Raw genomic sequence first — 6129 nt, forward strand, 5'->3', positions numbered from 1 at the left:
GCAACGCACCCCCGACGGCGCCGGGCCCGACGGCGCGCACGGGGCCGTCCCGGTGCCGCGGCGTGCAAGGGCTGCCCGCGGGGGGGGTGTGCCCGGCCGCCCCCGCCCGTCGATTTCGTTCCCCCGCAACCAAACCAACAAGTAGCGGGGCGGGGGACCGGCCCCGCCGCCTTGGCAGCGCTGGGCGGCCAGCCCGTCCTCTCGCCGTCCCTTTGGCTTTCCCCCTTTTTTCCCCAGAACGCCAAATAAATAATTTTTTAAAAAAAAGGGGGGGGGGGGGGAGGGGGGTGCATTTTGCTTCAAAAAATGCAAAGAGAATTCAACAGACCTGTGCGGTTAATAGGGGACAGCAGGCGATTCGAAAGGGCGGGTGCTGTTTCATTTACACGGTGCCTTTCAGCTACCGGCGTGAAAGGTTTTACGGCCATCAAATAAATGCTACTATTTTAACTCTCTTTGAGAATATTATTTTTGTCCTTAATACTAGAATGGAAGGCAAGTTTATGAGGGAGAGGCTCGAATAATTGGTTTCGATGCAAGAGACCTACAGTGAAATTAAACTAGGTGGCTCCTTTATTAAATGATTTTCGGTCTTCTCTGGTTTTATGAAAATAAAAGGCAGCACTTTGTCATTTTTAACAATGTAAGTAGCCAATAAATCTAATTTTCACATTGATTTCTGTAGGAATTAAGTGATATCTACACTATCTGCTGTGAATTGTTTTTGGAAACAAGTGCGAGTTTCTCCTGGCGGAAGCTGTTTCTAAAAATAATAATTTGAAAATTTTAAAAAAAAAAAAAAACCTGCTTAAAGACAGCAGCTTTTCAAAGCATTGAAAAAATGTTACCTATGAGCTTGACTGTGCATATCTGAGACGGTATCTAGACAAAGCATTTTATAAAATGTGTGAAGACAGGCACTGGAGAGCATTGTGCGGGAAAATGTCTAATAGGAATTAATTAGAGCGGGGAACAGCTTATGGAGCCCTGGGTCTGGCACCCGGGTAAGGGGAGCAAAAAAGGAGAAAATGAAAAGGAGGGGGGGAGGAGGAAAAAAAAAAAGAAAAAAAGAAAAAAAAAAAAAAAAGATGAGCGACTATATTCGCTCATACATGTAACTAATAAAGACCTCAGCCCAGAAACCCAGGGCGCTGCGAGCAGCCCTGCCTGATTAAAATGTGTCCCTGCCTTAATTGATAACTCAGGGCCACGTGCTGCCTGCGCGGGCAGGTGCCCTTCCCGGGGGCTGGCGGAGCGTCACCTCGGAGCCACCGGCGGGGCTTTTAATAGCACCTTTCCCTAAATAATAAACCAGATTAATAGTGTTCGCTGGAGTGCTATTGATCCCTATTGTGTTACCGTGTGTGTATTTGAATACCCGCGGCTGGCGCAGGGCAGGAGGCTCCGTTTGGTTTCGGGGTACCGCGGGGGAGCGGGAGGGACCCCGCCGCCCCGGGGCCGGCCCGCTGCGGGCGACACAGCCGGGGCCGCGGGAAGGGCCCCGGGCCCCGACGGCAGGTGCTGCCCCACGAGCGGCAGGGCCCGGGCCGGCCTCGCGTGCCCGCAGTGCCCGTGGGCAGCAGCTCCAGGCCTGGGACGCGCCCCCCCTCCCCCTTCCTCCCGTTCCCCTTATCTCTGCCCCGGCCAAGCAGGGCCGCCCGTGCCGCGGGGGGAGGCTCCGCGGGCCGCCGGCCGGGCCGGGCTGGCCGTGGGTGTCCCCGGGGAGCGGGTCCTTCCCACCCCGCGGGGTGTTCTCCCGCGGGCTTCCCAGGGCACCCTCGCAGGAGCTGAGGCACGGGGCGCACACCGCCGCGGCCGCCACCGCGTGGGTCACGCGTGAATCCCTCCCCCCACCCCGGGGCCGCCCCGGCGATGGGCTGCGCCAGGCCGGTCCCAGCCTGCCTCCGAGGCGGCGGCGGAGGGTTCAAACGCTTCAAACTATCAGAAGTCATTTATCCGGTTTCATAAATAATGTCCTTATTATCTGCAGCCTCCTTAATTCATGCTCCTGTCCGCTTGATTGCGGGGTTTCAGCAGATAAAAAGTTTATAAGTTGGTCGGGTTCTTGTTTTCCTTTTTCCATCATTAACATCATTAATATAAGCTATCAATAACCCTGTCGTTTGGAGCATAGCTTCACAGTATTGATCTGCGCAGCTATTCATCTCTGCCATAGAAGACACGGAATAATTTTCGCATTACAGTAGCTTGGATTTGCTTTTAATTCATATTTAAAGCTGCAACTGGCTCTGCGGAGCTCTCTGCGAAAGACTAGAGGCGCCTAATTAATAATAAGTTAGAAACGAAGGAAGGCACCAGCGGATAAATAATTAATACAGACATCTCTGTCTCTTTGAATATTGCTACTTTAAAAATTTAGACTTACCAGGGCCATACTGTAAGTCTGCAAGTTATATTGAGGAGATGATTTAAGAAAGCTATTTTTTTCCTGAAATACAATGCTAAATTATTTACGGTGTTTTTGCAATCTTCCATAAGTTCCTTCATTAACAAGCGCTGCGGTTTGCTCCGGGGGGTGAGGGAGAGCGTGGCTGCCGGGAGGGAGTGCGGCGGCTCGGCCGGGGCAGCGCCCTGCAGCCCGCGGGGCTCCCGGTGCCCCGCTCCCCGCTCCATCTCCCCCGGCCCGGGCAGGCATCCGCCCCGGGGGGGCTCCAGGGGAGCCGAGGGGGACCCCCGCGCCCTGGGGCGGGCGGCGGGAGCTGCCTGGCAGGCGGGGAGGGAGCGCGGCCGCCGCGCTGCCGCCGCCCGGGTGCGGGGGGCAGCCGGGACCCCCCCGGCAGCCGGGCACCCGCAGCGAGCCCCTGCGGCGCCCCAGCTTCCCTGAAGGCGGCCCTCCCCCCCTGCCCCGGCCGGAGCAGCCCTCTTTTCTCTGCCTGCCCCCGACAGATGTGTATGTTTTTGTCACCAAGCAAGTTTCCAAGAAGCTCGACAGGGGAAAGTCTGGAAAAGTTAATCCCCCCCGGCAGCTGTTGGCTTTGGGAGCCTTCGAGCGTCACCTTTGACACGCTCCCCCGTGCGAGGGGACCCGGGGTGCCGCAAGCTGTCACCGCGCAGGAGGCGCGGGAGAGCCGCGCATGGACGGGAAGGCGCGGACGGCGGCAGCGCGCACGCACGCCATTTAAAAAAAGTAGTTAAAATTTTAGAAGAAAAGAGAGGGAAAATAATAACAATAAATAATAAAAAAAAAATGCACCAAACCAAAACCAACTCTGCCCGGTGCTCTCCGGCACGGTGTGGTCGCTGCCCCGGGCCGGGCCGCCCCGTCCGGGCGAGTCCCGCTGCCCGTGCGGTGTTTGCTGGCGTCAGGCGGGAGATTACGGCCGTTTCATGGTGTCATTATCTCGGATTTAAAAAGCACACACACGCAACGCAATTCAAACAAGCAAAGTTGCGTTTTAAGTCCGCTCCGAGTATCTGCTGATCAAATAAAGACTTAAGGGCGGTAACGATTATTCTGTTAAATATATGGTACTTGACTGCACAAGCAGTAATTGATTAGCGCACCGAAATGATCTCCCCGGCGCTCCCCCCTCCGCCGGCGGGGCGGGAGGCTCCGCGGGGGGACCGTGCCGGGGTCCGCGCCGAGGGGAGCCCACGGCCGGGCACCCCCGACGGCCGGCAGCAGGGGCGGTGTGCGGCCTCCCGGGCCCGGGCCCCTGCGAGCCCGTCGGGGGGTCCCGGGGCACCCTGCGGCCGAGCCGGGCCCGGGCGCCGTCGGGGAACCGCGGCCCGTCGATCCTGCGCTGTCCTCCGCACTGGCGGCTTTTGCTCACCAGGGCCGCTTCATCGTGGGGATGCCCCCAGAAAGTAACGGGGAAAAAATTAAAAAAAAAAAGCTGCGCGTAGGACTGGGGGGAGGTGGGTGCGAAGCTACGGCCGTTCTTTTCTAAGGTTCGAGATTGAACCCCGACAGAGGCCGGCATGTCACAGGACTCTCCAAATTGTGCAGGGTTGGCTTTACCCTCCTTTCTTGAAGAAAAATTTGATGCTGTAATTTCCTACAAACTCGGGGGAATAACTTGTATTCGCTATGATGTTTGCTTTGGTAACCAATCGCTAAACGCGTGGAGATAAAATATTTTTAATTACACTGTAAATTGTAACAGATACTGATAATGAAGAAGATGACAACGTTTCGATTAGATCCGTGGCACCACTGGCGTTGGCCTGGGAAACAATCACAGCCGATAATTTTGTTTTATTTTATCCTAAACATTTCCTGAGATCATTGATGAGGTTTCGGGTCTCTTTTTTCTTCATTCGCAGATGCACCTTTCCCCAGCTGTCCCTCGCTGTAAGAAATGGAGACACTGCTAACGTTAATGTAACAAAAATTCAGAGAGATGTGGAAGCGTTTAGGGGTGGAGGAGTGACCGGGGAGGTAGGAACTGTGCGGGATCTGTACGCATTTTTTAGCGCAAAATAAAATACTGAGGAGCTTCGTGCACCCAGGGAAAATGAACGGAGGAGAGCAACGGATGTCTTTGGGAGACGCGGTTCTACGGCTCTGAAATCTTACAAATACGTACGTGTGTGTGTGTGTGTATTAATTGCAGAAAACAGATAAACCCGCCGTGGAAATTCTGATTTTATAGAGAAAAAAAGCTCACGATGCTCGCTTCTAGGGCCGTCCACCCAACATGTTTAGTACATAGCTGTGATTTTAGAAGTTTCCTGCCAGTTTGCCCTACGTCTGGGGCTGTTTCTGGCTGACCGACCGCACACACACCCGCACAGGCTGCGCACACGCAGCCACGCACACGTACATGGCCGGTCCCGGACAGCGGCCCCCACGCCGGTCTCCCAGGGCACGGTCCTCCGTGAGCACCCCACGGGGGACCGCGACGTACGGCCGTGCCTGGGCGAGAGGCGGGCAGTGGGTGGTCGCCCGCTCACCTGCGGGGCTCACTGCGGGCGGCTGCGGGGCGGGGGTGCGGGACGACGGGCACGACACCACCACTCGCATCCCGTGGGGAGGACACGCGTGGACACACTCCAGGGCAGGAGCGGAGTGAGGCCGGGCTCCGACGGCGGGGCTCCCAGCCCAAGCCCCTCCGCGCCCCCCGTTTCAGGCGCTACCGCGGGACTTCCAGCTCCAGGAGCGGAGCCGAGCGGAGCCGATGAAGCAGCGAGGCCCCCGGGGCTCCCGGGCGGTGCGCTAGCCCTCGCACGGGGGGGAACCTCCGCAGGCCTTGGCCGTGAAGTGTGGGAAACAGCTCCCCGAGAAATAACCCCGGGGTTTAATTTCAGCTGGCTCCCAGGCTGACTCTCCCCCCAGGACCCGTTACAGCCGCTGCTCCTGCAGCCCGCATTCCCCGTGGGGCTGGTGGCCCGCTAGCAGCGGGCTCCGGGCTCCCAGCAGGGAAGGCCCCTCAGAGCTTTAGGCGAAGCGAAGGAAGGGTGACGGACCCCCGTTACCGGCTCGGCACGGGTCGCGCCGGGGAGCCGCGCAGGGGAACGGTGTGCTCTCGCTCCGCGTCCCACCGGCGGCGGCTCGGCCGGGGCAGGTGCTCCAGCCCTGTCTCCCTCTCCATGCCAAAGACGCCCGGCCTCCGGGGCGAGCCCCGCCGCGCAGGGACCTGCTTGCTGTCCCCGGGCCTCGCCGGGGCGAGGGGCCCAGACGGCTCCGCAGGGCGCGCTGGAGCTCCCGCGGGCCCCGACGGCGGAGCGGGGGGAAGCGGCGGCGGCCGGGGCGGCCTTTGTGCGCTGCCCGCCCGGTGCTCCCGGCGGCGGCCCCGCCGCTCTCCCGCGGCGAGCCCCGTCCCTCCCGCCGCTCGGCTCCGCGCACACGCTGCACTCTGCCCGGCGTGGTTCGTTATTGTTAATGGGCGAACAATAGGCACATCTGCCCTTTCTTCCAGCATAAAGGCACCTTAGCTAACGAGGGGGGCTGGCGGGTGGGCTTGCTTTTTCTTTCTCCTCCTCTTTCTTTTGGGGGAAAAAAAATAAAAGAAAACCAGAGGCACGTCCGGCTGCTGGGCTCTTCGGGGCATATGCTCGCCTTGCACCGCCGGGCACTGGCCCCGGGCCGCTCGGCGTCCCCGGCGGGGGCTGGAGGGGGGGTCCCTCCCCATCGCTTTGCCTGGTTGGACCCAGCGGGATCTCGGG

At 58.9% G+C, this 6129-nt stretch overlaps 1 long non-coding RNA gene across 1 annotated transcript in view; it reads left to right on the forward strand.

The window, feature by feature from the left end:
* The window catches only part of LOC130153144 (uncharacterized), a 121372-nt gene extending 116783 nt beyond the window's left edge, over positions 1-4589 (forward strand). The window contains exon 4 of the long non-coding RNA XR_008823237.1: positions 4288-4589. This is a non-coding gene — a long non-coding RNA (uncharacterized LOC130153144). The remainder of the gene's footprint in view (positions 1-4287) is intronic.
* Positions 4590-6129: the final 1540 nt, after the last annotated feature.

This window comes from Falco biarmicus, chromosome 7, assembly GCF_023638135.1.
Source record: "Falco biarmicus isolate bFalBia1 chromosome 7, bFalBia1.pri, whole genome shotgun sequence".
In the NCBI taxonomy this organism is placed as follows: domain Eukaryota; kingdom Metazoa; phylum Chordata; class Aves; order Falconiformes; family Falconidae; genus Falco; species Falco biarmicus.